The following is a 21,753-nucleotide window of genomic DNA, read 5'->3' as shown; positions in this document are numbered from 1 at the left end:
TTTTTTATTTTTTGATAATATTTATTTTTAATTTTTCGGCTTTTGGCTTTTCGTCTTCGGATAATTTTTTTCCCCCGAAAATAAACTGAGTCCGGAGACTCGCGGTGCCATGCCGCATAGCGGAACAGCGCGTTGAATCCTACACCAGAACGGCCCCGGCAGCGCGAATGCCTCGGGCCGTCGAGGTCTGCTGCTTTGTCATAAAAGGGAGTTTCGAAGGGCATGTCATGGGTGCGATCATACCAGCACTAATGCGCCGGATCCGATCAGAACTCCGCAGTTAAGCGTGCTTGGGCGAGAGTAGTACTAGGATGGGTGACCCCCTGGGAAGTCCTCGTGTTGCACCCTTTTTATTTTTTGCCCGCTTTTTTATTTTTTGATAATATTTATTTTTAATTTTTTGGCTTTTGGCTTTTCCTCTTCGGATAATTTTTTCCCCCCGAAAATAAACTGAGTCCGGAGACTGGCGGTGCCATGCCGCATAGCGGAACAGCGCGTTGAATCCTACGCCAGAATGTCCCCGGCAGCGCGAATGTCTCGGGCCGTCAAGGTCTGCTGCTTTGTCATAAAAGGGAGTTTCGAAGGGCATGTCATGGGTGCGATCATACCAGCACTAATGCACCGGATCCCATCAGAACTCCGCAGTTAAGCGTGCTTGGGCGAGAGTAGTACTAGGATGGGTGACCCCCTGGGAAGTCCTCGTGTTGCACCCCTTTTATTTTTTGCCCGCTTTTTTATTTTTTGACAACATTTATTTTTTATTTTTCGGCTTTTGGCTTTTCCTCTTCGGATAATTTTTTTCCCCCGAAAATAAACTGAGTCCGGAGACTGGCGGTGCCATGCCGCATAGCGGAAGAGCGTGTTGAATCCTACGCCAGAACGGCCCCGGCAGCGCGAATGTCTCGGGCCGTCGAGGTCTGCTGCTTTGTCATAAAAGGGAGTTTCGAAGGGCATGTCTTGGGTGCAATCATACCAGCACTAATGCACCGGATCCTATCAGAACTCCGCAGTTAAGCGTGCTTGGGCGAGAGTTGTACTAGGATGGGTGACCCCCTGGGAAGTCCTCGTGTTGCACCCCTTTTATTTTTTGCCCGCTTTTTTATTTTTTGATAATATTTATTTTTAATTTTTCGGCTTTTGGCTTTTCCACTTCGGATAATTTTTTTCCCTCGAAAATAAACTGAGTCCGGAGGCTCGCGGTGCCATGCCGCATAGCGGAACAGCGCGTTGAATCCTACGCCAGAACGGCCCCGGCAGCGCGAATGTCTCGGGCCGTCGAGGTCTGCTGCTTTGTCATAAAAGGGAGTTTCGAAGGGCATGTCATGGGTGCGATCATACCAGCACTAATGCACCGGATCCCATCAGAACTCCGCAGTTAAGCGTGCTTGGGCGAGAGTAGTACTAGGATGGGTGACCCCCTGGGAAGTCCTCGTGTTGCACCCCTTTTATTTTTTGCCCGCTTTTTTATTTTTTGATAATATTTATTTTTAATTTTTCGGCTTTTGGCTTTTCCTCTTCGGATAATTTTTTTCCCCCGAAAATAAACTGAGTCCGGAGACTCGCGGTGCCATGCCGCATAGCGGAACAGCGCGTTGAATCCTACGCCAGAACGGCCCCGGCAGCGCGAATGTCTCGGGCCGTCGAGGTCTGCTGCTTTGTCATAAAAGGGAGTTTCGAAGGGCATGTCATGGGTGCGATCATACCAGCACTAATGCACCGGATCCCATCAGAACTCCGCAGTTAAGCGTGCTTGGGCGAGAGTAGTACTAGGATGGGTGACCCCCTGGGAAGTCCTCGTGTTGCACCCTTTTTATTTTTTTCTCCACTTTTTTATTTTTTGATAATATTTATTTTTAATTTTTCGGCTTTTGGCTTTTCCTCTTCGGATAATTTTTTTCCCCCGAAAATAAACTGAGTCCGGAGACTGGCGGTGCCATGCCGCATAGCGGGACCAGCGCGTTGAATCCTACGCCAGAACGGCCCCGGCGGCGCGAATGTCTCGGGCCGTCGAGGTCTGCTGCTTTGTCATAAAAGGGAGTTTCGATGGGCATGTCATGGGTGCGATCATACCAGCACTAATGCACCGGATCCCATCATAACTCCGCAGTTAAGCGTGCTTGGGCGAGAGTAGTACTAGGATGGGTGACCCCCTGGGAAGTCCTCGTGTTGCACCCCTTTTAATTTTTGCCCGCTTTTTTATTTTTTGATAATATTTATTTTTAATTTTTCGGCTTTTGGCTTTTCGTCTTCGGATAATTTTTTTCCCCCGAAAATAAACTGAGTCCGGAGACTCGCGGTGCCATGCCGCATAGCGGAACAGCGCGTTGAATCCTACACCAGAACGGCCCCGGCAGCGCGAATGCCTCGGGCCGTCGAGGTCTGCTGCTTTGTCATAAAAGGGAGTTTCGAAGGGCATGTCATGGGTGCGATCATACCAGCACTAATGCGCCGGATCCGATCAGAACTCCGCAGTTAAGCGTGCTTGGGCGAGAGTAGTACTAGGATGGGTGACCCCCTGGGAAGTCCTCGTGTTGCACCCTTTTTATTTTTTGCCCGCTTTTTTATTTTTTGATAATATTTATTTTTAATTTTTTGGCTTTTGGCTTTTCCTCTTCGGATAATTTTTTCCCCCCGAAAATAAACTGAGTCCGGAGACTGGCGGTGCCATGCCGCATAGCGGAACAGCGCGTTGAATCCTACGCCAGAATGTCCCCGGCAGCGCGAATGTCTCGGGCCGTCAAGGTCTGCTGCTTTGTCATAAAAGGGAGTTTCGAAGGGCATGTCATGGGTGCGATCATACCAGCACTAATGCACCGGATCCCATCAGAACTCCGCAGTTAAGCGTGCTTGGGCGAGAGTAGTACTAGGATGGGTGACCCCCTGGGAAGTCCTCGTGTTGCACCCCTTTTATTTTTTGCCCGCTTTTTTATTTTTTGACAACATTTATTTTTTATTTTTCGGCTTTTGGCTTTTCCTCTTCGGATAATTTTTTTCCCCCGAAAATAAACTGAGTCCGGAGACTGGCGGTGCCATGCCGCATAGCGGAAGAGCGTGTTGAATCCTACGCCAGAACGGCCCCGGCAGCGCGAATGTCTCGGGCCGTCGAGGTCTGCTGCTTTGTCATAAAAGGGAGTTTCGAAGGGCATGTCTTGGGTGCAATCATACCAGCACTAATGCACCGGATCCTATCAGAACTCCGCAGTTAAGCGTGCTTGGGCGAGAGTTGTACTAGGATGGGTGACCCCCTGGGAAGTCCTCGTGTTGCACCCCTTTTATTTTTTGCCCGCTTTTTTATTTTTTGATAATATTTATTTTTAATTTTTCGGCTTTTGGCTTTTCCACTTCGGATAATTTTTTTCCCTCGAAAATAAACTGAGTCCGGAGGCTCGCGGTGCCATGCCGCATAGCGGAACAGCGCGTTGAATCCTACGCCAGAACGGCCCCGGCAGCGCGAATGTCTCGGGCCGTCGAGGTCTGCTGCTTTGTCATAAAAGGGAGTTTCGAAGGGCATGTCATGGGTGCGATCATACCAGCACTAATGCACCGGATCCCATCAGAACTCCGCAGTTAAGCGTGCTTGGGCGAGAGTAGTACTAGGATGGGTGACCCCCTGGGAAGTCCTCGTGTTGCACCCCTTTTATTTTTTGCCCGCTTTTTTATTTTTTGATAATATTTATTTTTAATTTTTCGGCTTTTGGCTTTTCCTCTTCGGATAATTTTTTTCCCCCGAAAATAAACTGAGTCCGGAGACTCGCGGTGCCATGCCGCATAGCGGAATAGCGCGTTGAATCCTACGCCAGAACGGCCCCGGCAGCGCGAATGTCTCGGGCCGTCGAGGTCTGCTGCTTTGTCATAAAAGGGAGTTTCCAAGGGCATGTCATGGGTGCGATCATACTAGCACTAATGCACCGGATCCCATCAGAACTCCGCAGTTAAGCGTGCTTGGGCGAGAGTAGTACTAGGATGGGTGACCCCCTGGGAAGTCCTCGTGTTGCACCCTTTTTATTTTTTTCTCCACTTTTTTATTTTTTGATAATATTTATTTTTAATTTTTCGGCTTTTGGCTTTTCCTCTTCGGATAATTTTTTTCCCCCGAAAATAAACTGAGTCCGGAGACTGGCGGTGCCATGCCGCATAGTGGGACCAGCGCGTTGAATCCTACGCCAGAACGGCCCCGGCGGCGCGAATGTCTCGGGCCGTCGAGGTCTGCTGCTTTGTCATAAAAGGGAGTTTCGATGGGCATGTCATGGGTGCGATCATACCAGCACTAATGCACCGGATCCCATCATAACTCCGCAGTTAAGCGTGCTTGGGCGAGAGTAGTACTAGGATGGGTGACCCCCTGGGAAGTCCTCGTGTTGCACCCCTTTTAATTTTTGCCCGCTTTTTTATTTTTTGATAATATTTATTTTTAATTTTTCGGCTTTTGGCTTTTCCTCTTCGGATAATTTTTTTCTCCCGAAAATAAACTGAGTCCGGAGACTCGCGGTGCCATGCCGCATAGCGGAACAGCGCGTTGAATCCTACACCAGAACGGCCCCGGCAGCGCGAATGCCTCGGGCCGTCGAGGTCTGCTGCTTTGTCATAAAAGGGAGTTTCGAAGGGCATGTCATGGGTGCGATCATACCAGCACTAATGCGCCGGATCCGATCAGAACTCCGCAGTTAAGCGTGCTTGGGCGAGAGTAGTACTAGGATGGGTGACCCCCTGGGAAGTCCTCGTGTTGCACCCTTTTTATTTTTTGCCCGCTTTTTTATTTTTTGATAATATTTATTTTTAATTTTTTGGCTTTTGGCTTTTCCTCTTCGGATAATTTTTTCCCCCCGAAAATAAACTGAGTCCGGAGACTGGCGGTGCCATGCCGCATAGCGGAACAGCGCGTTGAATCCTACGCCAGAATGGCCCCGGCAGCGCGAATGTCTCGGGCCGTCAAGGTCTGCTGCTTTGTCATAAAAGGGAGTTTCGAAGGGCATGTCATGGGTGCGATCATACCAGCACTAATGCACCGGATCCCATCAGAACTCCGCAGTTAAGCGTGCTTGGGCGAGAGTAGTACTAGGATGGGTGACCCCCTGGGAAGTCCTCGTGTTGCACCCCTTTTATTTTTTGCCCGCTTTTTTATTTTTTGACAACATTTATTTTTTATTTTTCGGCTTTTGGCTTTTCCTCTTCGGATAATTTTTTTCCCCCGAAAATAAACTGAGTCCGGAGACTGGCGGTGCCATGCCGCATAGCGGAAGAGCGTGTTGAATCCTACGCCAGAACGGCCCCGGCAGCGCGAATGTCTCGGGCCGTCGAGGTCTGCTGCTTTGTCATAAAAGGGAGTTTCGAAGGGCATGTCTTGGGTGCAATCATACCAGCACTAATGCACCGGATCCTATCAGAACTCCGCAGTTAAGCGTGCTTGGGCGAGAGTTGTACTAGGATGGGTGACCCCCTGGGAAGTCCTCGTGTTGCACCCCTTTTATTTTTTGCCCGCTTTTTTATTTTTTGATAATATTTATTTTTAATTTTTCGGCTTTTGGCTTTTCCACTTCGGATAATTTTTTTCCCTCGAAAATAAACTGAGTCCGGAGGCTCGCGGTGCCATGCCGCATAGCGGAACAGCGCGTTGAATCCTACGCCAGAACGGCCCCGACAGCGCGAATGTCTCGGGCCGTCGAGGTCTGCTGCTTTGTCATAAAAGGGAGTTTCGAAGGGCATGTCATGGGTGCGATCATACCAGCACTAATGCACCGGATCCCATCAGAACTCCGCAGTTAAGCGTGCTTGGGCGACAGTAGTACTAGGATGGGTGACCCCCTGGGAAGTCCTCGTGTTGCACCCCTTTTATTTTTTGCCCGCTTTTTTATTTTTTGATAATATTTATTTTTAATTTTTCGGCTTTTGGCTTTTCCTCTTCGGATAATTTTTTTCCCCCGAAAATAAACTGAGTCCGGAGACTCGCGGTGCCATGCCGCATAGCGGAACAGCGCGTTGAATCCTACGCCAGAACGGCCCCGGCAGCGCGAATGTCTCGGGCCGTCGAGATCTGCTGCTTTGTCATAAAAGGGTGTTTCGATGGGCATGTCATGGGTGCGATCATACCAGCACTAATGCACCGGATCCCATCAGAACTCCGCAGTTAAGCGTGCTTGGGCGAGAGTAGTACTAGGATGGGTGACCCCCTGGGAAGTCCTCGTGTTGCACCCCTTTTATTTTTTGCCCGCTTTTTTATTTTTTGATAATATTTATTTTTAATTTTTCGGCTTTTGGCTTTTCCTCTTCGGATAATTTTTTTCCCCCGAAAATAAACTGAGTCCGGAGACTCGCGGTGCCATGCCGCATAGCGGAACAGCGCGTTGAATCCTACGCCAGAACGGCCCCGGCAGCGCGAATGTCTCGGGCCGTCGAGGTCTGCTGCTTTGTCATAAAAGGGAGTTTCGAAGGGCATGTCATGGGTGCGATCATACCAGCACTAATGCACCGGATCCCATCAGAACTCCGCAGTTAAGCGTGCTTGGGCGAGAGTAGTACTAGGATGGGTGACCCCCTGGGAAGTCCTCATGTTGCACCCTTTTTATTTTTTTCTCCACTTTTTTATTTTTTGATAATATTTATTTTTAATTTTTCGGCTTTTGGCTTTTCCTCTTCGGATAATTTTTTTCCCCCGAAAATAAACTGAGTCCGGAGACTGGCGGTGCCATGCCGCATAGCGGGACCAGCGCGTTGAATCCTACGCCAGAACGGCCCCGGCGGCGCGAATGTCTCGGGCCGTCGAGGTCTGCTGCTTTGTCATAAAAGGGAGTTTCGATGGGCATGTCATGGGTGCGATCATACCAGCACTAATGCACCGGATCCCATCATAACTCCGCAGTTAAGCGTGCTTGGGCGAGAGTAGTACTAGGATGGGTGACCCCCTGGGAAGTCCTCGTGTTGCACCCCTTTTAATTTTTGCCCGCTTTTTTATTTTTTGATAATATTTATTTTTAATTTTTCGGCTTTTGGCTTTTTCTCTTCGGATAATTTTTTTCCCCCGAAAATAAACTGAGTCCGGAGACTCGCGGTGCCATGCCGCATAGCGGAACAGCGCGTTGAATCCTACACCAGAACGGCCCCGGCAGCGCGAATGCCTCGGGCCGTCGAGGTCTGCTGCTTTGTCATAAAAGGGAGTTTCGAAGGACATGTCATGGGTGCGATCATACCAGCACTAATGCGCCGGATCCGATCAGAACTCCGCAGTTAAGCGTGCTTGGGCGAGAGTAGTACTAGGATGGGTGACCCCCTGGGAAGTCCTCGTGTTGCACCCTTTTTATTTTTTGCCCGCTTTTTTATTTTTTGATAATATTTATTTTTAATTTTTTGGCTTTTGGCTTTTCCTCTTCGGATAATTTTTTCCCCCCGAAAATAAACTGAGTCCGGAGACTGGCGGTGCCATGCCGCATAGCGGAACAGCGCGTTGAATCCTACGCCAGAATGGCCCCGGCAGCGCGAATGTCTCGGGCCGTCAAGGTCTGCTGCTTTGTCATAAAAGGGAGTTTCGAAGGGCATGTCATGGGTGCGATCATACCAGCACTAATGCACCGGATCCCATCAGAACTCCGCAGTTAAGCGTGCTTGGGCGAGAGTAGTACTAGGATGGGTGACCCCCTGGGAAGTCCTCGTGTTGCACCCCTTTTATTTTTTGCCCGCTTTTTTATTTTTTGACAACATTTATTTTTTATTTTTCGGCTTTTGGCTTTTCCTCTTCGGATAATTTTTTTCCCCCGAAAATAAACTGAGTCCGGAGACTGGCGGTGCCATGCCGCATAGCGGAAGAGCGTGTTGAATCCTACGCCAGAACGGCCCCGGCAGCGCGAATGTCTCGGGCCGTCGAGGTCTGCTGCTTTGTCATAAAAGGGAGTTTCGAAGGGCATGTCTTGGGTGCAATCATACCAGCACTAATGCACCGGATCCTATCAGAACTCCGCAGTTAAGCGTGCTTGGGCGAGAGTTGTACTAGGATGGGTGACCCCCTGGGAAGTCCTCGTGTTGCACCCCTTTTATTTTTTGCCCGCTTTTTTATTTTTTGATAATATTTATTTTTAATTTTTCGGCTTTTGGCTTTTCCACTTCGGATAATTTTTTTCCCTCGAAAATAAACTGAGTCCGGAGGCTCGCGGTGCCATGCCGCATAGCGGAACAGCGCGTTGAATCCTACGCCAGAACGGCCCCGGCAGCGCGAATGTCTCGGGCCGTCGAGGTCTGCTGCTTTGTCATAAAAGGGAGTTTCGAAGGGCATGTCATGGGTGCGATCATACCAGCACTAATACACCGGATCCCATCAGAACTCCGCAGTTAAGCGTGCTTGGGCGAGAGTAGTACTAGGATGGGTGACCCCCTGGGAAGTCCTCGTGTTGCACCCCTTTTATTTTTTGCCCGCTTTTTTATTTTTTGATAATATTTATTTTTAATTTTTCGGCTTTTGGCTTTTCCTCTTCGGATAATTTTTTTCCCCCGAAAATAAACTGAGTCCGGAGACTCGCGGTGCCATGCCGCATAGCGGAACAGCGCGTTGAATCCTACGCCAGAACGGCCCCGGCAGCGCGAATGTCTCGGGCCGTCGAGGTCTGCTGCTTTGTCATAAAAGGGAGTTTCGAAGGGCATGTCATGGGTGCGATCATACCAGCACTAATGCACCGGATCCCATCAGAACTCCGCAGTTAAGCGTGCTTGGGCGAGAGTAGTACTAGGATGGGTGACCCCCTGGGAAGTCCTCGTGTTGCACCCTTTTTATTTTTTTCTCCACTTTTTTATTTTTTGATAATATTTATTTTTAATTTTTCGGCTTTTGGCTTTTCCTCTTCGGATAATTTTTTTCCCCCGAAAATAAACTGAGTCCGGAGACTGGCGGTGCCATGCCGCATAGCGGGACCAGCGCGTTGAATCCTACGCCAGAACGGCCCCGGCGGCGCGAATGTCTCGGGCCGTCGAGGTCTGCTGCTTTGTCATAAAAGGGAGTTTCGATGGGCATGTCATGGGTGCGATCATACCAGCACTAATGCACCGGATCCCATCATAACTCCGCAGTTAAGCGTGCTTGGGCGAGAGTAGTACTAGGATGGGTGACCCCCTGGGAAGTCCTCGTGTTGCACCCCTTTTAATTTTTGCCCGCTTTTTTATTTTTTGATAATATTTATTTTTAATTTTTCGGCTTTTGGCTTTTCCTCTTCGGATAATTTTTTTCTCCCGAAAATAAACTGAGTCCGGAGACTCGCGGTGCCATGCCGCATAGCGGAACAGCGCGTTGAATCCTACACCAGAACGGCCCCGGCAGCGCGAATGCCTCGGGCCGTCGAGGTCTGCTGCTTTGTCATAAAAGGGAGTTTCGAAGGGCATGTCATGGGTGCGATCATACCAGCACTAATGCGCCGGATCCGATCAGAACTCCGCAGTTAAGCGTGCTTGGGCGAGAGTAGTACTAGGATGGGTGACCCCCTGGGAAGTCCTCGTGTTGCACCCTTTTTATTTTTTGCCCGCTTTTTTATTTTTTGATAATATTTATTTTTAATTTTTTGGCTTTTGGCTTTTCCTCTTCGGATAATTTTTTCCCCCCGAAAATAAACTGAGTCCGGAGACTGGCGGTGCCATGCCGCATAGCGGAACAGCGCGTTGAATCCTACGCCAGAATGGCCCCGGCAGCGCGAATGTCTCGGGCCGTCAAGGTCTGCTGCTTTGTCATAAAAGGGAGTTTCGAAGGGCATGTCATGGGTGCGATCATACCAGCACTAATGCACCGGATCCCATCAGAACTCCGCAGTTAAGCGTGCTTGGGCGAGAGTAGTACTAGGATGGGTGACCCCCTGGGAAGTCCTCGTGTTGCACCCCTTTTATTTTTTGCCCGCTTTTTTATTTTTTGACAACATTTATTTTTTATTTTTCGGCTTTTGGCTTTTCCTCTTCGGATAATTTTTTTCCCCCGAAAATAAACTGAGTCCGGAGACTGGCGGTGCCATGCCGCATAGCGGAAGAGCGTGTTGAATCCTACGCCAGAACGGCCCCGGCAGCGCGAATGTCTCGGGCCGTCGAGGTCTGCTGCTTTGTCATAAAAGGGAGTTTCGAAGGGCATGTCTTGGGTGCAATCATACCAGCACTAATGCACCGGATCCTATCAGAACTCCGCAGTTAAGCGTGCTTGGGCGAGAGTTGTACTAGGATGGGTGACCCCCTGGGAAGTCCTCGTGTTGCACCCCTTTTATTTTTTGCCCGCTTTTTTATTTTTTGATAATATTTATTTTTAATTTTTCGGCTTTTGGCTTTTCCACTTCGGATAATTTTTTTCCCTCGAAAATAAACTGAGTCCGGAGGCTCGCGGTGCCATGCCGCATAGCGGAACAGCGCGTTGAATCCTACGCCAGAACGGCCCCGACAGCGCGAATGTCTCGGGCCGTCGAGGTCTGCTGCTTTGTCATAAAAGGGAGTTTCGAAGGGCATGTCATGGGTGCGATCATACCAGCACTAATGCACCGGATCCCATCAGAACTCCGCAGTTAAGCGTGCTTGGGCGAGAGTAGTACTAGGATGGGTGACCCCCTGGGAAGTCCTCGTGTTGCACCCCTTTTATTTTTTGCCCGCTTTTTTATTTTTTGATAATATTTATTTTTAATTTTTCGGCTTTTGGCTTTTCCTCTTCGGATAATTTTTTTTCCCCGAAAATAAACTGAGTCCGGAGACTCGCGGTGCCATGCCGCATAGCGGAACAGCGCGTTGAATCCTACGCCAGAACGGCCCCGGCAGCGCGAATGTCTCGGGCCGTCGAGGTCTGCTGCTTTGTCATAAAAGGGTGTTTCGATGGGCATGTCATGGGTGCGATCATACCAGCACTAATGCACCGGATCCCATCAGAACTCCGCAGTTAAGCGTGCTTGGGCGAGAGTAGTACTAGGATGGGTGACCCCCTGGGAAGTCCTCGTGTTGCACCCCTTTTATTTTTTGCCCGCTTTTTTATTTTTTGATAATATTTATTTTTAATTTTTCGGCTTTTGGCTTTTCCTCTTCGGATAATTTTTTTCCCCCGAAAATAAACTGAGTCCGGAGACTCGCGGTGCCATGCCGCATAGCGGAACAGCGCGTTGAATCCTACGCCAGAACGGCCCCGGCAGCGCGAATGTCTCGGGCCGTCGAGGTCTGCTGCTTTGTCATAAAAGGGAGTTTCGAAGGGCATGTCATGGGTGCGATCATACCAGCACTAATGCACCGGATCCCATCAGAACTCCGCAGTTAAGCGTGCTTGGGCGAGAGTAGTACTAGGATGGGTGACCCCCTGGGAAGTCCTCGTGTTGCACCCTTTTTATTTTTTTCTCCACTTTTTTATTTTTTGATAATATTTATTTTTAATTTTTCGGCTTTTGGCTTTTCCTCTTCGGATAATTTTTTTCCCCCGAAAATAAACTGAGTCCGGAGACTGGCGGTGCCATGCCGCATAGCGGGACCAGCGCGTTGAATCCTACGCCAGAACGGCCCCGGCGGCGCGAATGTCTCGGGCCGTCGAGGTCTGCTGCTTTGTCATAAAAGGGAGTTTCGATGGGCATGTCATGGGTGCGATCATACCAGCACTAATGCACCGGATCCCATCATAACTCCGCAGTTAAGCGTGCTTGGGCGAGAGTAGTACTAGGATGGGTGACCCCCTGGGAAGTCCTCGTGTTGCACCCCTTTTAATTTTTGCCCGCTTTTTTATTTTTTGATAATATTTATTTTTAATTTTTCGGCTTTTGGCTTTTTCTCTTCGGATAATTTTTTTCCCCCGAAAATAAACTGAGTCCGGAGACTCGCGGTGCCATGCCGCATAGCGGAACAGCGCGTTGAATCCTACACCAGAACGGCCCCGGCAGCGCGAATGCCTCGGGCCGTCGAGGTCTGCTGCTTTGTCATAAAAGGGAGTTTCGAAGGGCATGTCATGGGTGCGATCATACCAGCACTAATGCGCCGGATCCGATCAGAACTCCGCAGTTAAGCGTGCTTGGGCGAGAGTAGTACTAGGATGGGTGACCCCCTGGGAAGTCCTCGTGTTGCACCCTTTTTATTTTTTGCCCGCTTTTTTATTTTTTGATAATATTTATTTTTAATTTTTTGGCTTTTGGCTTTTCCTCTTCGGATAATTTTTTCCCCCCGAAAATAAACTGAGTCCGGAGACTGGCGGTGCCATGCCGCATAGCGGAACAGCGCGTTGAATCCTACGCCAGAATGGCCCCGGCAGCGCGAATGTCTCGGGCCGTCAAGGTCTGCTGCTTTGTCATAAAAGGGAGTTTCGAAGGGCATGTCATGGGTGCGATCATACCAGCACTAATGCACCGGATCCCATCAGAACTCCGCAGTTAAGCGTGCTTGGGCGAGAGTAGTACTAGGATGGGTGACCCCCTGGGAAGTCCTCGTGTTGCACCCCTTTTATTTTTTGCCCGCTTTTTTATTTTTTGACAACATTTATTTTTTATTTTTCGGCTTTTGGCTTTTCCTCTTCGGATAATTTTTTTCCCCCGAAAATAAACTGAGTCCGGAGACTGGCGGTGCCATGCCGCATAGCGGAAGAGCGTGTTGAATCCTACGCCAGAACGGCCCCGGCAGCGCGAATGTCTCGGGCCGTCGAGGTCTGCTGCTTTGTCATAAAAGGGAGTTTCGAAGGGCATGTCTTGGGTGCAATCATACCAGCACTAATGCACCGGATCCTATCAGAACTCCGCAGTTAAGCGTGCTTGGGCGAGAGTTGTACTAGGATGGGTGACCCCCTGGGAAGTCCTCGTGTTGCACCCCTTTTATTTTTTGCCCGCTTTTTTATTTTTTGATAATATTTATTTTTAATTTTTCGGCTTTTGGCTTTTCCACTTCGGATAATTTTTTTCCCTCGAAAATAAACTGAGTCCGGAGGCTCGCGGTGCCATGCCGCATAGCGGAACAGCGCGTTGAATCCTACGCCAGAACGGCCCCGGCAGCGCGAATGTCTCGGGCCGTCGAGGTCTGCTGCTTTGTCATAAAAGGGAGTTTCGAAGGGCATGTCATGGGTGCGATCATACCAGCACTAATGCACCGGATCCCATCAGAACTCCGCAGTTAAGCGTGCTTGGGCGAGAGTAGTACTAGGATGGGTGACCCCCTGGGAAGTCCTCGTGTTGCACCCCTTTTATTTTTTGCCCGCTTTTTTATTTTTTGATAATATTTATTTTTAATTTTTCGGCTTTTGGCTTTTCCTCTTCGGATAATTTTTTTCTCCCGAAAATAAACTGAGTCCGGAGACTCGCGGTGCCATGCCGCATAGCGGAACAGCGCGTTGAATCCTACGCCAGAACGGCCCCGGCAGCGCGAATGTCTCGGGCCGTCGAGGTCTGCTGCTTTGTCATAAAAGGGAGTTTCGAAGGGCATGTCATGGGTGCGATCATACCAGCACTAATGCACCGGATCCCATCAGAACTCCGCAGTTAAGCGTGCTTGGGCGAGAGTAGTACTAGGATGGGTGACCCCCTGGGAAGTCCTCGTGTTGCACCCTTTTTATTTTTTTCTCCACTTTTTTATTTTTTGATAATATTTATTTTTAATTTTTCGGCTTTTGGCTTTTCCTCTTCGGATAATTTTTTTCCCCCGAAAATAAACTGAGTCCGGAGACTGGCGGTGCCATGCCGCATAGCGGGACCAGCGCGTTGAATCCTACGCCAGAACGGCCCCGGCGGCGCGAATGTCTCGGGCCGTCGAGGTCTGCTGCTTTGTCATAAAAGGGAGTTTCGATGGGCATGTCATGGGTGCGATCATACCAGCACTAATGCACCGGATCCCATCATAACTCCGCAGTTAAGCGTGCTTGGGCGAGAGTAGTACTAGGATGGGTGACCCCCTGGGAAGTCCTCGTGTTGCACCCCTTTTAATTTTTGCCCGCTTTTTTATTTTTTGATAATATTTATTTTTAATTTTTCGGCTTTTGGCTTTTCGTCTTCGGATAATTTTTTTCCCCCGAAAATAAACTGAGTCCGGAGACTCGCGGTGCCATGCCGCATAGCGGAACAGCGCGTTGAATCCTACACCAGAACGGCCCCGGCAGCGCGAATGCCTCGGGCCGTCGAGGTCTGCTGCTTTGTCATAAAAGGGAGTTTCGAAGGGCATGTCATGGGTGCGATCATACCAGCACTAATGCGCCGGATCCGATCAGAACTCCGCAGTTAAGCGTGCTTGGGCGAGAGTAGTACTAGGATGGGTGACCCCCTGGGAAGTCCTCGTGTTGCACCCTTTTTATTTTTTGCCCGCTTTTTTATTTTTTGATAATATTTATTTTTAATTTTTTGGCTTTTGGCTTTTCCTCTTCGGATAATTTTTTCCCCCCGAAAATAAACTGAGTCCGGAGACTGGCGGTGCCATGCCGCATAGCGGAACAGCGCGTTGAATCCTACGCCAGAATGGCCCCGGCAGCGCGAATGTCTCGGGCCGTCAAGGTCTGCTGCTTTGTCATAAAAGGGAGTTTCGAAGGGCATGTCATGGGTGCGATCATACCAGCACTAATGCACCGGATCCCATCAGAACTCCGCAGTTAAGCGTGCTTGGGCGAGAGTAGTACTAGGATGGGTGACCCCCTGGGAAGTCCTCGTGTTGCACCCCTTTTATTTTTTGCCCGCTTTTTTATTTTTTGACAACATTTATTTTTTATTTTTCGGCTTTTGGCTTTTCCTCTTCGGATAATTTTTTTCCCCCGAAAATAAACTGAGTCCGGAGACTGGCGGTGCCATGCCGCATAGCGGAAGAGCGTGTTGAATCCTACGCCAGAACGGCCCCGGCAGCGCGAATGTCTCGGGCCGTCGAGGTCTGCTGCTTTGTCATAAAAGGGAGTTTCGAAGGGCATGTCTTGGGTGCAATCATACCAGCACTAATGCACCGGATCCTATCAGAACTCCGCAGTTAAGCGTGCTTGGGCGAGAGTTGTACTAGGATGGGTGACCCCCTGGGAAGTCCTCGTGTTGCACCCCTTTTATTTTTTGCCCGCTTTTTTATTTTTTGATAATATTTATTTTTAATTTTTCGGCTTTTGGCTTTTCCACTTCGGATAATTTTTTTCCCTCGAAAATAAACTGAGTCCGGAGGCTCGCGGTGCCATGCCGCATAGCGGAACAGCGCGTTGAATCCTACGCCAGAACGGCCCCGGCAGCGCGAATGTCTCGGGCCGTCGAGGTCTGCTGCTTTGTCATAAAAGGGAGTTTCGAAGGGCATGTCATGGGTGCGATCATACCAGCACTAATGCACCGGATCCCATCAGAACTCCGCAGTAAAGCGTGCTTGGGCGAGAGTAGTACTAGGATGGGTGACCCCCTGGGAAGTCCTCGTGTTGCACCCCTTTTATTTTTTGCCCGCTTTTTTATTTTTTGATAATATTTATTTTTAATTTTTCGGCTTTTGGCTTTTCCTCTTCGGATAATTTTTTTCCCCCGAAAATAAACTGAGTCCGGAGACTCGCGGTGCCATGCCGCATAGCGGAACAGCGCGTTGAATCCTACGCCAGAACGGCCCCGGCAGCGCGAATGTCTCGGGCCGTCGAGGTCTGCTGCTTTGTCATAAAAGGGAGTTTCGAAGGGCATGTCATGGGTGCGATCATACCAGCACTAATGCACCGGATCCCATCAGAACTCCGCAGTTAAGCGTGCTTGGGCGAGAGTAGTACTAGGATGGGTGACCCCCTGGGAAGTCCTCGTGTTGCACCCTTTTTATTTTTTTCTCCACTTTTTTATTTTTTGATAATATTTATTTTTAATTTTTCGGCTTTTGGCTTTTCCTCTTCGGATAATTTTTTTCCCCCGAAAATAAACTGAGTCCGGAGACTGGCGGTGCCATGCCGCATAGCGGGACCAGCGCGTTGAATCCTACGCCAGAACGGCCCCGGCGGCGCGAATGTCTCGGGCCGTCGAGGTCTGCTGCTTTGTCATAAAAGGGAGTTTCGATGGGCATGTCATGGGTGCGATCATACCAGCACTAATGCACCGGATCCCATCATAACTCCGCAGTTAAGCGTGCTTGGGCGAGAGTAGTACTAGGATGGGTGACCCCCTGGGAAGTCCTCGTGTTGCACCCCTTTTATTTTTTGCCCGCTTTTTTATTTTTTGATAATATTTATTTTTAATTTTTCGGCTTTTGGCTTTTCCTCTTCGGATAATTTTTTTCCCCCGAAAATAAACTGAGTCCGGAGACTCGCGGTGCCATGCCGCATAGCGGAACAGCGCGTTGAATCCTACACCAGAACGGCCCCGGCAGCGCGAATGCCTCGGGCCGTCGAGGTCTGCTGCTTTGTCATAAAAGGGAGTTTCGAAGGGCATGTCATGGGTGCGATCATACCAGCACTAATGCGCCGGATCCGATCAGAACTCCGCAGTTAAGCGTGCTTGGGCGAGAGTAGTACTAGGATGGGTGACCCCCTGGGAAGTCCTCGTGTTGCACCCTTTTTATTTTTTGCCCGCTTTTTTATTTTTTGATAATATTTATTTTTAATTTTTTGGCTTTTGGCTTTTCCTCTTCGGATAATTTTTTCCCCCCGAAAATAAACTGAGTCCGGAGACTGGCGGTGCCATGCCGCATAGCGGAACAGCGCGTTGAATCCTACGCCAGAATGGCCCCGGCAGCGCGAATGTCTCGGGCCGTCAAGGTCTGCTGCTTTGTCATAGAAGGGAGTTTCGAAGGGCATGTCATGGGTGCGATCATACCAGCACTAATGCACCGGATCCCATCAGAACTCCGCAGTTAAGCGTGCTTGGGCGAGAGTAGTACTAGGATGGGTGACCCCCTGGGAAGTCCTCGTGTTGCACCCCTTTTATTTTTTGCCCGCTTTTTTATTTTTTGACAACATTTATTTTTTATTTTTCGGCTTTTGGCTTTTCCTCTTCGGATAATTTTTTTCCCCCGAAAATAAACTGAGTCCGGAGACTGGCGGTGCCATGCCGCATAGCGGAAGAGCGTGTTGAATCCTACGCCAGAACGGCCCCGGCAGCGCGAATGTCTCGGGCCGTCGAGGTCTGCTGCTTTGTCATAAAAGGGAGTTTCGAAGGGCATGTCTTGGGTGCAATCATACCAGCACTAATGCACCGGATCCTATCAGAACTCCGCAGTTAAGCGTGCTTGGGCGAGAGTTGTACTAGGATGGGTGACCCCCTGGGAAGTCCTCGTGTTGCACCCCTTTTATTTTTTGCCCGCTTTTTTATTTTTTGATAATATTTATTTTTAATTTTTCGGCTTTTGGCTTTTCCACTTCGGATAATTTTTTTCCCTCGAAAATAAACTGAGTCCGGAGGCTCGCGGTGCCATGCCGCATAGCGGAACAGCGCGTTGAATCCTACGCCAGAACGGCCCCGGCAGCGCGAATGTCTCGGGCCGTCGAGGTCTGCTGCTTTGTCATAAAAGGGAGTTTCGAAGGGCATGTCATGGGTGCGATCATACCAGCACTAATGCACCGGATCCCATCAGAACTCCGCAGTTAAGCGTGCTTGGGCGAGAGTAGTACTAGGATGGGTGACCCCCTGGGAAGTCCTCGTGTTGCACCCCTTTTATTTTTTGCCCGCTTTTTTATTTTTTGATAATATTTATTTTTAATTTTTCGGCTTTTGGCTTTTCCTCTTCGGATAATTTTTTTCCCCCGAAAATAAACTGAGTCCGGAGACTCGCGGTGCCATGCCGCATAGCGGAACAGCGCGTTGAATCCTACGCCAGAACGGCCCCGGCAGCGCGAATGTCTCGGGCCGTCGAGGTCTGCTGCTTTGTCATAAAAGGGAGTTTCGAAGGGCATGTCATGGGTGCGATCATACCAGCACTAATGCACCGGATCCCATCAGAACTCCGCAGTTAAGCGTGCTTGGGCGAGAGTAGTACTAGGATGGGTGACCCCCTGGGAAGTCCTCGTGTTGCACCCTTTTTATTTTTTTCTCCACTTTTTTATTTTTTGATAATATTTATTTTTAATTTTTCGGCTTTTGGCTTTTCCTCTTCGGATAATTTTTTTCCCCCGAAAATAAACTGAGTCCGGAGACTGGCGGTGCCATGCCGCATAGCGGGACCAGCGCGTTGAATCCTACGCCAGAACGGCCCCGGCGGCGCGAATGTCTCGGGCCGTCGAGGTCTGCTGCTTTGTCATAAAAGGGAGTTTCGATGGGCATGTCATGGGTGCGATCATACCAGCACTAATGCACCGGATCCCATCATAACTCCGCAGTTAAGCGTGCTTGGGCGAGAGTAGTACTAGGATGGGTGACCCCCTGGGAAGTCCTCGTGTTGCACCCCTTTTATTTTTTGCCCGCTTTTTTATTTTTTGATAATATTTATTTTTAATTTTTCGGCTTTTGGCTTTTCCTCTTCGGATAATTTTTTTCCCCCGAAAATAAACTGAGTCCGGAGACTCGCGGTGCCATGCCGCATAGCGGAACAGCGCGTTGAATCCTACACCAGAACGGCCCCGGCAGCGCGAATGCCTCGGGCCGTCGAGGTCTGCTGCTTTGTCATAAAAGGGAGTTTCGAAGGGCATGTCATGGGTGCGATCATACCAGCACTAATGCGCCGGATCCGATCAGAACTCCGCAGTTAAGCGTGCTTGGGCGAGAGTAGTACTAGGATGGGTGACCCCCTGGGAAGTCCTCGTGTTGCACCCTTTTTATTTTTTGCCCGCTTTTTTATTTTTTGATAATATTTATTTTTAATTTTTTGGCTTTTGGCTTTTCCTCTTCGGATAATTTTTTCCCCCCGAAAATAAACTGAGTCCGGAGACTGGCGGTGCCATGCCGCATAGCGGAACAGCGCGTTGAATCCTACGCCAGAATGGCCCCGGCAGCGCGAATGTCTCGGGCCGTCAAGGTCTGCTGCTTTGTCATAGAAGGGAGTTTCGAAGGGCATGTCATGGGTGCGATCATACCAGCACTAATGCACCGGATCCCATCAGAACTCCGCAGTTAAGCGTGCTTGGGCGAGAGTAGTACTAGGATGGGTGACCCCCTGGGAAGTCCTCGTGTTGCACCCCTTTTATTTTTTGCCCGCTTTTTTATTTTTTGACAACATTTATTTTTTATTTTTCGGCTTTTGGCTTTTCCTCTTCGGATAATTTTTTTCCCCCGAAAATAAACTGAGTCCGGAGACTGGCGGTGCCATGCCGCATAGCGGAAGAGCGTGTTGAATCCTACGCCAGAACGGCCCCGGCAGCGCGAATGTCTCGGGCCGTCGAGGTCTGCTGCTTTGTCATAAAAGGGAGTTTCGAAGGGCATGTCTTGGGTGCAATCATACCAGCACTAATGCACCGGATCCTATCAGAACTCCGCAGTTAAGCGTGCTTGGGCGAGAGTTGTACTAGGATGGGTGACCCCCTGGGAAGTCCTCGTGTTGCACCCCTTTTATTTTTTGCCCGCTTTTTTATTTTTTGATAATATTTATTTTTAATTTTTCGGCTTTTGGCTTTTCCACTTCGGATAATTTTTTTCCCTCGAAAATAAACTGAGTCCGGAGGCTCGCGGTGCCATGCCGCATAGCGGAACAGCGCGTTGAATCCTACGCCAGAACGGCCCCGGCAGCGCGAATGTCTCGGGCCGTCGAAGTCTGCTGCTTTGTCATAAAAGGGAGTTTCGAAGGGCATGTCATGGGTGCGATCATACCAGCACTAATGCACCGGATCCCATCAGAACTCCGCAGTTAAGCGTGCTTGGGCGAGAGTAGTACTAGGATGGGTGACCCCCTGGGAAGTCCTCGTGTTGCACCCCTTTTATTTTTTGCCCGCTTTTTTATTTTTTGATAATATTTATTTTTAATTTTTCGGCTTTTGGCTTTTCCTCTTCGGATAATTTTTTTCCCCCGAAAATAAACTGAGTCCGGAGACTCGCGGTGCCATGCCGCATAGCGGAACAGCGCGTTGAATCCTACGCCAGAACGGCCCCGGCAGCGCGAATGTCTCGGGCCGTCGAGGTCTGCTGCTTTGTCATAAAAGGGAGTTTCGAAGGGCATGTCATGGGTGCGATCATACCAGCACTAATGCACCGGATCCCATCAGAACTCCGCAGTTAAGCGTGCTTGGGCGAGAGTAGTACTAGGATGGGTGACCCCCTGGGAAGTCCTCGTGTTGCACCCTTTTTATTTTTTTCTCCACTTTTTTATTTTTTGATAATATTTATTTTTAATTTTTCGGCTTTTGGCTTTTCCTCTTCGGATAATTTTTTTCCCCCGAAAATAAACTGAGTCCGGAGACTGGCGGTGCCATGCCGCATAGCGGGACCAGCGCGTTGAATCCTACGCCAGAACGGCCCCGGCGGCGCGAATGTCTCGGGCCGTCGAGGTCTGCTGCTTTGTCATAAAAGGGAGTTTCGATGGGCATGTCATGGGTGCGATCATACCAGCACTAATGCACCGGATCCCATCATAACTCCGCAGTTAAGCGTGCTTGGGCGAGAGTAGTACTAGGATGGGTGACCCCCTGGGAAGTCCTCGTGTTGCACCCCTTTTATTTTTTGCCCGCTTTTTTATTTTTTGATAATATTTATTTTTAATTTTTCGGCTTTTGGCTTTTCCTCTTCGGATAATTTTTTTCCCCCGAAAATAAACTGAGTCCGGAGACTCGCGGTGCCATGCCGCATAGCGGAACAGCGCGTTGAATCCTACACCAGAACGGCCCCGGCAGCGCAAATGCCTCGGGCCGTCGAGGTCTGCTGCTTTGTCATAAAAGGGAGTTTCGAAGGGCATGTCATGGGTGCGATCATACCAGCACTAATGCGCCGGATCCGATCAGAACTCCGCAGTTAAGCGTGCTTGGGCGAGAGTAGTACTAGGATGGGTGACCCCCTGGGAAGTCCTCGTGTTGCACCCTTTTTATTTTTTGCCCGCTTTTTTATTTTTTGATAATATTTATTTTTAATTTTTTGGCTTTTGGCTTTTCCTCTTCGGATAATTTTTTCCCCCCGAAAATAAACTGAGTCCGGAGACTGGCGGTGCCATGCCGCATAGCGGAACAGCGCGTTGAATCCTACGCCAGAATGGCCCCGGCAGCGCGAATGTCTCGGGCCGTCAAGGTCTGCTGCTTTGTCATAAAAGGGAGTTTCGAAGGGCATGTCATGGGTGCGATCATACCAGCAATAATGCACCGGATCCCATCAGAACTCCGCAGTTAAGCGTGCTTGGGCGAGAGTAGTACTAGGATGGGTGACCCCCTGGGAAGTCCTCGTGTTGCACCCCTTTTATTTTTTGCCCGCTTTTTTATTTTTTGATAACATTTATTTTTTATTTTTCGGCTTTTGGCTTTTCCTCTTCGGATAATTTTTTTCCCCCGAAAATAAACTGAGTCCGGAGACTGGCGGTGCCATGCCGCATAGCGGAAGAGCGTGTTGAATCCTACGCCAGAACGGCCCCGGCAGCGCGAATGTCTCGGGCCGTCGAGGTCTGCTGCTTTGTCATAAAAGGGAGTTTCGAAGGGCATGTCTTGGGTGCAATCATACCAGCACTAATGCACCGGATCCTATCAGAACTCCGCAGTTAAGCGTGCTTGGGCGAGAGTAGTACTAGGATGGGTGACCCCCTGGGAAGTCCTCATGTTGCACCCTTTTTATTTTTTGCCCGCTTTTTTATTTTTTGATAATATTTATTTTTAATTTTTTGGCTTTTGGCTTTTCCTCTTTGGATAATTTTTTCCCCCGATAATAAACTGAGTCCGGAGACTGGCGGTGCCATGCCGCATAGCGGAACAGCGCGTTGAATCCTACGCCAGAACGGCCCCGGCAGCGCGAATGTCTCGGGCCGTCGAGGTCTGCTGCTTTGTCA

At 49.5% G+C, this 21,753-nt stretch overlaps 59 non-coding genes across 59 annotated transcripts; all 59 read left to right on the top strand.

The window, feature by feature from the left end:
* Positions 1-229: 229 nt before the first annotated feature.
* Positions 230-348, top strand: LOC149764174 (5S ribosomal RNA). The gene has a single exon (XR_016405736.1). It is a non-coding gene; the product is annotated as a 5S ribosomal RNA (ribosomal RNA).
* A 246-nt stretch (positions 349-594) lies between these two features.
* On the top strand, positions 595-713 carry LOC149764173 (5S ribosomal RNA). The gene has a single exon (XR_016411116.1). It is a non-coding gene; the product is annotated as a 5S ribosomal RNA (ribosomal RNA).
* A 246-nt stretch (positions 714-959) lies between these two features.
* Positions 960-1,078, top strand: LOC149764172 (5S ribosomal RNA). Its single transcript, XR_016405849.1, has one exon. It is a non-coding gene; the product is annotated as a 5S ribosomal RNA (ribosomal RNA).
* Positions 1,079-1,324: 246 nt separating this feature from the next.
* On the top strand, positions 1,325-1,443 carry LOC149764171 (5S ribosomal RNA). Its single transcript, XR_016411114.1, has one exon. It is a non-coding gene; the product is annotated as a 5S ribosomal RNA (ribosomal RNA).
* Positions 1,444-1,689: 246 nt separating this feature from the next.
* On the top strand, positions 1,690-1,808 carry LOC149764170 (5S ribosomal RNA). Its single transcript, XR_016412308.1, has one exon. It is a non-coding gene; the product is annotated as a 5S ribosomal RNA (ribosomal RNA).
* A 248-nt stretch (positions 1,809-2,056) lies between these two features.
* On the top strand, positions 2,057-2,175 carry LOC149764169 (5S ribosomal RNA). The gene has a single exon (XR_016405939.1). It is a non-coding gene; the product is annotated as a 5S ribosomal RNA (ribosomal RNA).
* A 246-nt stretch (positions 2,176-2,421) lies between these two features.
* On the top strand, positions 2,422-2,540 carry LOC149764168 (5S ribosomal RNA). Its single transcript, XR_016405735.1, has one exon. It is a non-coding gene; the product is annotated as a 5S ribosomal RNA (ribosomal RNA).
* A 246-nt stretch (positions 2,541-2,786) lies between these two features.
* Positions 2,787-2,905, top strand: LOC149764167 (5S ribosomal RNA). The gene has a single exon (XR_016411113.1). It is a non-coding gene; the product is annotated as a 5S ribosomal RNA (ribosomal RNA).
* Positions 2,906-3,151: 246 nt separating this feature from the next.
* On the top strand, positions 3,152-3,270 carry LOC149764166 (5S ribosomal RNA). Its single transcript, XR_016405847.1, has one exon. It is a non-coding gene; the product is annotated as a 5S ribosomal RNA (ribosomal RNA).
* A 246-nt stretch (positions 3,271-3,516) lies between these two features.
* On the top strand, positions 3,517-3,635 carry LOC149764165 (5S ribosomal RNA). The gene has a single exon (XR_016411112.1). It is a non-coding gene; the product is annotated as a 5S ribosomal RNA (ribosomal RNA).
* Positions 3,636-3,881: 246 nt separating this feature from the next.
* Positions 3,882-4,000, top strand: LOC149764164 (5S ribosomal RNA). The gene has a single exon (XR_016401591.1). It is a non-coding gene; the product is annotated as a 5S ribosomal RNA (ribosomal RNA).
* A 248-nt stretch (positions 4,001-4,248) lies between these two features.
* On the top strand, positions 4,249-4,367 carry LOC149764163 (5S ribosomal RNA). Its single transcript, XR_016405938.1, has one exon. It is a non-coding gene; the product is annotated as a 5S ribosomal RNA (ribosomal RNA).
* Positions 4,368-4,613: 246 nt separating this feature from the next.
* Positions 4,614-4,732, top strand: LOC149764162 (5S ribosomal RNA). Its single transcript, XR_016405733.1, has one exon. It is a non-coding gene; the product is annotated as a 5S ribosomal RNA (ribosomal RNA).
* Positions 4,733-4,978: 246 nt separating this feature from the next.
* LOC149764161 (5S ribosomal RNA) lies at positions 4,979-5,097 on the top strand. Its single transcript, XR_016411111.1, has one exon. It is a non-coding gene; the product is annotated as a 5S ribosomal RNA (ribosomal RNA).
* Positions 5,098-5,343: 246 nt separating this feature from the next.
* LOC149764160 (5S ribosomal RNA) lies at positions 5,344-5,462 on the top strand. Its single transcript, XR_016405846.1, has one exon. It is a non-coding gene; the product is annotated as a 5S ribosomal RNA (ribosomal RNA).
* A 246-nt stretch (positions 5,463-5,708) lies between these two features.
* Positions 5,709-5,827, top strand: LOC149764159 (5S ribosomal RNA). Its single transcript, XR_016405101.1, has one exon. It is a non-coding gene; the product is annotated as a 5S ribosomal RNA (ribosomal RNA).
* Positions 5,828-6,073: 246 nt separating this feature from the next.
* On the top strand, positions 6,074-6,192 carry LOC149764158 (5S ribosomal RNA). The gene has a single exon (XR_016411110.1). It is a non-coding gene; the product is annotated as a 5S ribosomal RNA (ribosomal RNA).
* A 246-nt stretch (positions 6,193-6,438) lies between these two features.
* Positions 6,439-6,557, top strand: LOC149764157 (5S ribosomal RNA). Its single transcript, XR_016404184.1, has one exon. It is a non-coding gene; the product is annotated as a 5S ribosomal RNA (ribosomal RNA).
* A 248-nt stretch (positions 6,558-6,805) lies between these two features.
* On the top strand, positions 6,806-6,924 carry LOC149764156 (5S ribosomal RNA). Its single transcript, XR_016405937.1, has one exon. It is a non-coding gene; the product is annotated as a 5S ribosomal RNA (ribosomal RNA).
* A 246-nt stretch (positions 6,925-7,170) lies between these two features.
* LOC149764155 (5S ribosomal RNA) lies at positions 7,171-7,289 on the top strand. Its single transcript, XR_016405732.1, has one exon. It is a non-coding gene; the product is annotated as a 5S ribosomal RNA (ribosomal RNA).
* Positions 7,290-7,535: 246 nt separating this feature from the next.
* LOC149764154 (5S ribosomal RNA) lies at positions 7,536-7,654 on the top strand. The gene has a single exon (XR_016411109.1). It is a non-coding gene; the product is annotated as a 5S ribosomal RNA (ribosomal RNA).
* A 246-nt stretch (positions 7,655-7,900) lies between these two features.
* LOC149764153 (5S ribosomal RNA) lies at positions 7,901-8,019 on the top strand. Its single transcript, XR_016405845.1, has one exon. It is a non-coding gene; the product is annotated as a 5S ribosomal RNA (ribosomal RNA).
* A 246-nt stretch (positions 8,020-8,265) lies between these two features.
* On the top strand, positions 8,266-8,384 carry LOC149764152 (5S ribosomal RNA). Its single transcript, XR_016402152.1, has one exon. It is a non-coding gene; the product is annotated as a 5S ribosomal RNA (ribosomal RNA).
* Positions 8,385-8,630: 246 nt separating this feature from the next.
* On the top strand, positions 8,631-8,749 carry LOC149764151 (5S ribosomal RNA). Its single transcript, XR_016412307.1, has one exon. It is a non-coding gene; the product is annotated as a 5S ribosomal RNA (ribosomal RNA).
* Positions 8,750-8,997: 248 nt separating this feature from the next.
* Positions 8,998-9,116, top strand: LOC149764150 (5S ribosomal RNA). The gene has a single exon (XR_016405936.1). It is a non-coding gene; the product is annotated as a 5S ribosomal RNA (ribosomal RNA).
* Positions 9,117-9,362: 246 nt separating this feature from the next.
* Positions 9,363-9,481, top strand: LOC149764149 (5S ribosomal RNA). Its single transcript, XR_016405731.1, has one exon. It is a non-coding gene; the product is annotated as a 5S ribosomal RNA (ribosomal RNA).
* Positions 9,482-9,727: 246 nt separating this feature from the next.
* Positions 9,728-9,846, top strand: LOC149764148 (5S ribosomal RNA). The gene has a single exon (XR_016411108.1). It is a non-coding gene; the product is annotated as a 5S ribosomal RNA (ribosomal RNA).
* Positions 9,847-10,092: 246 nt separating this feature from the next.
* Positions 10,093-10,211, top strand: LOC149764147 (5S ribosomal RNA). Its single transcript, XR_016405844.1, has one exon. It is a non-coding gene; the product is annotated as a 5S ribosomal RNA (ribosomal RNA).
* Positions 10,212-10,457: 246 nt separating this feature from the next.
* LOC149764146 (5S ribosomal RNA) lies at positions 10,458-10,576 on the top strand. Its single transcript, XR_016411107.1, has one exon. It is a non-coding gene; the product is annotated as a 5S ribosomal RNA (ribosomal RNA).
* A 246-nt stretch (positions 10,577-10,822) lies between these two features.
* On the top strand, positions 10,823-10,941 carry LOC149764145 (5S ribosomal RNA). Its single transcript, XR_016411106.1, has one exon. It is a non-coding gene; the product is annotated as a 5S ribosomal RNA (ribosomal RNA).
* Positions 10,942-11,187: 246 nt separating this feature from the next.
* Positions 11,188-11,306, top strand: LOC149764144 (5S ribosomal RNA). Its single transcript, XR_016412305.1, has one exon. It is a non-coding gene; the product is annotated as a 5S ribosomal RNA (ribosomal RNA).
* Positions 11,307-11,554: 248 nt separating this feature from the next.
* Positions 11,555-11,673, top strand: LOC149764143 (5S ribosomal RNA). The gene has a single exon (XR_016405935.1). It is a non-coding gene; the product is annotated as a 5S ribosomal RNA (ribosomal RNA).
* Positions 11,674-11,919: 246 nt separating this feature from the next.
* LOC149764142 (5S ribosomal RNA) lies at positions 11,920-12,038 on the top strand. Its single transcript, XR_016405730.1, has one exon. It is a non-coding gene; the product is annotated as a 5S ribosomal RNA (ribosomal RNA).
* A 246-nt stretch (positions 12,039-12,284) lies between these two features.
* On the top strand, positions 12,285-12,403 carry LOC149764141 (5S ribosomal RNA). Its single transcript, XR_016411105.1, has one exon. It is a non-coding gene; the product is annotated as a 5S ribosomal RNA (ribosomal RNA).
* A 246-nt stretch (positions 12,404-12,649) lies between these two features.
* LOC149764140 (5S ribosomal RNA) lies at positions 12,650-12,768 on the top strand. Its single transcript, XR_016405843.1, has one exon. It is a non-coding gene; the product is annotated as a 5S ribosomal RNA (ribosomal RNA).
* Positions 12,769-13,014: 246 nt separating this feature from the next.
* LOC149764139 (5S ribosomal RNA) lies at positions 13,015-13,133 on the top strand. The gene has a single exon (XR_016411103.1). It is a non-coding gene; the product is annotated as a 5S ribosomal RNA (ribosomal RNA).
* Positions 13,134-13,379: 246 nt separating this feature from the next.
* LOC149764138 (5S ribosomal RNA) lies at positions 13,380-13,498 on the top strand. The gene has a single exon (XR_016412304.1). It is a non-coding gene; the product is annotated as a 5S ribosomal RNA (ribosomal RNA).
* Positions 13,499-13,746: 248 nt separating this feature from the next.
* On the top strand, positions 13,747-13,865 carry LOC149764137 (5S ribosomal RNA). Its single transcript, XR_016405933.1, has one exon. It is a non-coding gene; the product is annotated as a 5S ribosomal RNA (ribosomal RNA).
* A 246-nt stretch (positions 13,866-14,111) lies between these two features.
* On the top strand, positions 14,112-14,230 carry LOC149764136 (5S ribosomal RNA). Its single transcript, XR_016405729.1, has one exon. It is a non-coding gene; the product is annotated as a 5S ribosomal RNA (ribosomal RNA).
* A 246-nt stretch (positions 14,231-14,476) lies between these two features.
* Positions 14,477-14,595, top strand: LOC149764135 (5S ribosomal RNA). Its single transcript, XR_016411102.1, has one exon. It is a non-coding gene; the product is annotated as a 5S ribosomal RNA (ribosomal RNA).
* A 246-nt stretch (positions 14,596-14,841) lies between these two features.
* Positions 14,842-14,960, top strand: LOC149764134 (5S ribosomal RNA). Its single transcript, XR_016405841.1, has one exon. It is a non-coding gene; the product is annotated as a 5S ribosomal RNA (ribosomal RNA).
* Positions 14,961-15,206: 246 nt separating this feature from the next.
* On the top strand, positions 15,207-15,325 carry LOC149764133 (5S ribosomal RNA). The gene has a single exon (XR_016401222.1). It is a non-coding gene; the product is annotated as a 5S ribosomal RNA (ribosomal RNA).
* A 246-nt stretch (positions 15,326-15,571) lies between these two features.
* On the top strand, positions 15,572-15,690 carry LOC149764132 (5S ribosomal RNA). The gene has a single exon (XR_016412303.1). It is a non-coding gene; the product is annotated as a 5S ribosomal RNA (ribosomal RNA).
* A 248-nt stretch (positions 15,691-15,938) lies between these two features.
* On the top strand, positions 15,939-16,057 carry LOC149764131 (5S ribosomal RNA). The gene has a single exon (XR_016405932.1). It is a non-coding gene; the product is annotated as a 5S ribosomal RNA (ribosomal RNA).
* A 246-nt stretch (positions 16,058-16,303) lies between these two features.
* Positions 16,304-16,422, top strand: LOC149764130 (5S ribosomal RNA). Its single transcript, XR_016405727.1, has one exon. It is a non-coding gene; the product is annotated as a 5S ribosomal RNA (ribosomal RNA).
* Positions 16,423-16,668: 246 nt separating this feature from the next.
* LOC149764129 (5S ribosomal RNA) lies at positions 16,669-16,787 on the top strand. The gene has a single exon (XR_016411101.1). It is a non-coding gene; the product is annotated as a 5S ribosomal RNA (ribosomal RNA).
* Positions 16,788-17,033: 246 nt separating this feature from the next.
* On the top strand, positions 17,034-17,152 carry LOC149764128 (5S ribosomal RNA). The gene has a single exon (XR_016405840.1). It is a non-coding gene; the product is annotated as a 5S ribosomal RNA (ribosomal RNA).
* Positions 17,153-17,398: 246 nt separating this feature from the next.
* On the top strand, positions 17,399-17,517 carry LOC149764127 (5S ribosomal RNA). Its single transcript, XR_016411100.1, has one exon. It is a non-coding gene; the product is annotated as a 5S ribosomal RNA (ribosomal RNA).
* A 246-nt stretch (positions 17,518-17,763) lies between these two features.
* Positions 17,764-17,882, top strand: LOC149764126 (5S ribosomal RNA). Its single transcript, XR_016412302.1, has one exon. It is a non-coding gene; the product is annotated as a 5S ribosomal RNA (ribosomal RNA).
* Positions 17,883-18,130: 248 nt separating this feature from the next.
* On the top strand, positions 18,131-18,249 carry LOC149764125 (5S ribosomal RNA). The gene has a single exon (XR_016405931.1). It is a non-coding gene; the product is annotated as a 5S ribosomal RNA (ribosomal RNA).
* A 246-nt stretch (positions 18,250-18,495) lies between these two features.
* Positions 18,496-18,614, top strand: LOC149764124 (5S ribosomal RNA). The gene has a single exon (XR_016405726.1). It is a non-coding gene; the product is annotated as a 5S ribosomal RNA (ribosomal RNA).
* Positions 18,615-18,860: 246 nt separating this feature from the next.
* On the top strand, positions 18,861-18,979 carry LOC149764123 (5S ribosomal RNA). The gene has a single exon (XR_016411099.1). It is a non-coding gene; the product is annotated as a 5S ribosomal RNA (ribosomal RNA).
* Positions 18,980-19,225: 246 nt separating this feature from the next.
* On the top strand, positions 19,226-19,344 carry LOC149764122 (5S ribosomal RNA). The gene has a single exon (XR_016405839.1). It is a non-coding gene; the product is annotated as a 5S ribosomal RNA (ribosomal RNA).
* Positions 19,345-19,590: 246 nt separating this feature from the next.
* Positions 19,591-19,709, top strand: LOC149764121 (5S ribosomal RNA). The gene has a single exon (XR_016411098.1). It is a non-coding gene; the product is annotated as a 5S ribosomal RNA (ribosomal RNA).
* Positions 19,710-19,955: 246 nt separating this feature from the next.
* Positions 19,956-20,074, top strand: LOC149764120 (5S ribosomal RNA). The gene has a single exon (XR_016412301.1). It is a non-coding gene; the product is annotated as a 5S ribosomal RNA (ribosomal RNA).
* A 248-nt stretch (positions 20,075-20,322) lies between these two features.
* Positions 20,323-20,441, top strand: LOC149764119 (5S ribosomal RNA). Its single transcript, XR_016405930.1, has one exon. It is a non-coding gene; the product is annotated as a 5S ribosomal RNA (ribosomal RNA).
* Positions 20,442-20,687: 246 nt separating this feature from the next.
* LOC149764118 (5S ribosomal RNA) lies at positions 20,688-20,806 on the top strand. Its single transcript, XR_016405725.1, has one exon. It is a non-coding gene; the product is annotated as a 5S ribosomal RNA (ribosomal RNA).
* A 246-nt stretch (positions 20,807-21,052) lies between these two features.
* LOC149764117 (5S ribosomal RNA) lies at positions 21,053-21,171 on the top strand. The gene has a single exon (XR_016402625.1). It is a non-coding gene; the product is annotated as a 5S ribosomal RNA (ribosomal RNA).
* A 246-nt stretch (positions 21,172-21,417) lies between these two features.
* Positions 21,418-21,536, top strand: LOC149764116 (5S ribosomal RNA). The gene has a single exon (XR_016407773.1). It is a non-coding gene; the product is annotated as a 5S ribosomal RNA (ribosomal RNA).
* The last annotated feature ends 217 nt before the right edge of the window (positions 21,537-21,753 follow it).

Source organism: Phoenix dactylifera, chromosome 4, assembly GCF_051530095.1.
Source record: "Phoenix dactylifera cultivar Ajwa chromosome 4, Ajwa_hap1_PhDact_Kaust_v1.1, whole genome shotgun sequence".
Classification (NCBI taxonomy): Eukaryota; Viridiplantae; Streptophyta; class Magnoliopsida; order Arecales; family Arecaceae; genus Phoenix; species Phoenix dactylifera.
The sequence above is the reverse complement of the archived record's forward strand: the minus strand, read 5'-3'. Positions and strand labels throughout refer to the sequence as shown.